The 3,216-nt window shown below is 41.1% G+C and overlaps 1 protein-coding gene across 1 annotated transcript in view; it reads right to left on the bottom strand.

Annotated features, from left to right (window-relative positions):
* The window catches only part of adgrl3.1 (adhesion G protein-coupled receptor L3.1), a 113,193-nt gene that overhangs the window by 49,531 nt on the left and 60,446 nt on the right, over positions 1 to 3,216 (bottom strand). The window lies entirely within an intron of this gene.

Raw genomic sequence — 3,216 nt, 5'->3', positions numbered from 1 at the left:
GATCCTTCGATGTTAGTATATATATATGCCTGTTTAATTTAAGCTGTACAGTGACTACATTTAGCATCCATATGCAATCATGTGATAAGATTAGACAGTACAACTAACTTTAACTAATCATCACTTGTGTCCTGTCTGAAAAGGGCAAGGAAATACTTGTCTAAAACCCAGGAGGTGACTCTGTTTCAACTCTGTGTGAGGTTTATTCGACGTCACCCCCCGCCTCCACATGACTGGAGGGAGGGGATTTTTTTTTGGTTCTTGGCTTTCCATTCTCGATTTATAGTCTGGTTCTCCGTCTTCGTTCTGGTACTAAGGGATATAGGTGTTTTTTCACGGAGCCCTCGGAGCCTGAAGGAGCTCATTTGCCCAACGTCAATTTGCCTTCTGCAGCACCTTTCTATGAGAGTGGTCCAAGGCAGTCTGGCTGCGTGTCTTATTACAATGATGTTGAAATTAACTGCATGCCTCTTACACGCAGTTACGGAGGCGCAGTACAAGGAAATAGTAGTACGAGCAGAGGGCGCATATTAAACTTGGTTTTTCTTACCGATCAGTGACGTGTGAAATGTGTCGAAGGGAAGCCATGCGCCTTGTGAAAAAGTGTGTTTCAGTGTGATGTGGGTCATGGCATGCATATACAGTGACTTTTTGTGCGCATTTATCCGTTCATAGGTCACTAATGTGTGCTAGCTGTAGCTAGCTACAGTATTAAGGCAGATTCAGGTCGGTGTTTATCTCTATTACCATCGAGTGTGCATCCACGTGTATTATCTTGGTGTACGCTCGAGAGTGTGATCACTCTCATCACTGGAGCGCCTCACGGTGTCTCTGGAGGCTCTAAACGAGGATGACAATGGGGATTCAATGTGAAGAAATGAAGCCGTCCAGTGCAACAGCAAGCAAGCCAAGACTGCTGACCAGCGGAGGATATAATACCATACCAATCAAAGGATGGCAGCCACCACTTCTTTACCTTCCTCCCTCCTCGCTCCCACTCCCCTCAACTCCAAGTGTTAGGACGGGAAATTACAGATTATTTTAAACTACCTTCAACTGCATGATTCTTCAATTATTCAGCCAACAATGAGGTGACAAGTCAATACATTGTCGTATTCGGTTTTATCTTGGGTTTGGGTAAATCTTTGGAGTTTGCCCTAGACTTTTGCTTTTCATTCCTTTTGCGTTGCTAGGAGCAGGTACTGTATGGAATACATTGGTAATATGCTCTGACATGGCTGGTCTTTTCTGTCTGAGGATCGGGCAACACCTTTCTTATATACAGTAAGTCTAGAAGGAATGAAAAGCAAAATCTAGACTCCAGATTTACCAACAAAATAAAACTCGAATGTATTGACTTGTCACCTCATTTTCTGAATAATGAGAAAATCATGCAGTTAAGGTAGTTAATTTATTCCTTGTCTTCATTGAGTGAGGGAGTGGAGCGAGGAGGAGAGTAAAGAAGTGGGGCTGCATTGATTGTATGTATTTATCTCCCGCTGGTCAGCAGTCTGGCTTGTTGCTGTGCACTGGAGGTCATTCTTCACATTGAATCCCCATTGATCTCCTCTTTAGAGCCTCCAGAGACACCGTGAGCTCCATTATGAGAGTGATCACACTCTCGAGCGTACACCAATAAACACGTATGCACACTCATGAATAGAGAAACACAATCTCATACTGTAGCAGTACAGTAGCACATTAGGACATGGGTATGCACATCATTATGCATGCATGAACACACATAAACACACTTTTACAGCATGGCTTCCCTTCACACATGCACACTGATCGGTAGAAACCAAGTTTAATGCTGCCTCTCTCTATAATTCCTTGTACTGCGCCTCCTAACTGCGTGTAAGAGCATGCATTAATTCAGACATCATTTAATAAGACACGCAGCCAGACTGCCTTGACCACTCCATAGAAAGGTGCTGAAAGGCAATTACGTTGGGCAAATAGCCCTTCAGGCTCCAGGGGCCTAAACCCTTCTATCCAGACGAAGGACGGAGTGGAGGGGGGGGGGGGTGGACTCTAACTTCACACCAGAGTTGAAAGAGAGTCACTCTGGGTTAGACAATATTCCTTTGCCCTTTTCAGACAGACACAGTGATGATAGTTAAAGTTAGTTAGTTATCAGTTGTTGATCTAAATGAGTCACTGTACAGCTTAAATAAACAGGCATATATATATATATATGTGAGTTTCTTACAGAAGATCTGCATACGATTTTTTTAACCAAACTCAACTGCATTTGACCTGATTTCCTAATTTGTATATGACATGAAAATGACAGCAGCTTCATCTGAATCTGACCCTCATCAGGTCAACAATAAAACCAACAAAAAAAAAGAATGCACAAAACACAGGTTAGGAGTGTGTTCAGACTGTCATTATAAGCGGATGTCCTGTATGAAAGCAGTATTACTTTCTCTTCCCTTCAGACACTCCCTGCTCCATTCTTGACGAATGCATTATGATTTGTTAAACAGCTGGGGAAACTAAAGAGAAGGCTGGCAAGTGGTACAGTAAAAGTCAAGAGGCATTTACAGTATGTAAGGCTCAGCATGACATTATTAGAGCTGTTCGTCTAAAGGTAGATATGTATCAAGGTAGTCTTTATGATGTCATTGTGAGTTACTCTTTGGTTGACTAAAGCAAAAACGTTTCCACAAATAGCAACTCTGCAGACATCTTCAATTTAAATCACACTGGAATATACGGGACTAGCTCTAAAAGTATTCTCAAGTTGTTGATTTTTTGTTTTTTTGTTTCTTTTTATTCTGAAAACATGCAGATACAATGGGTGGGGTGGTGGGGGAATAGTCATAATTGAGAATCGTGACAGCACAGATGGTGCTTTTCTTCCTTTTTAAGTCATTTTGCAAAATTAATTATTGGAGGAAGATTAGTGGCTGTCAGTATTCCTTATGTCACAACAAAAAAGCATTTATCATTATGAATATTAAAATGAATGAATATTAAAAGCATTACGAATATGCCAAGGTATTTCATGTGAAGATTAAAAAAAACCCACATCACAGCCGGTCCAATAAATGTAGTTGGGAGAAGCACTCAAACCTGCATCTTTTTTCTTCTTATTACACATGGTACTAAATTGAAAACCAAAAAGACATTACTGGGAGGAAGAGATGGAGAAACATGTGTACATGTTCTTAATGACAGTTTACTCGAATGCTTTCACTGACATTAACA

Source organism: Morone saxatilis, unplaced genomic scaffold (assembly GCF_004916995.1).
Source record: "Morone saxatilis isolate NCDOM2014 unplaced genomic scaffold, NCSU_SB_2.0 Contig17, whole genome shotgun sequence".
In the NCBI taxonomy this organism is placed as follows: domain Eukaryota; kingdom Metazoa; phylum Chordata; class Actinopteri; family Moronidae; genus Morone; species Morone saxatilis.
This window is presented reverse-complemented; position numbering and strand designations above follow the sequence as displayed.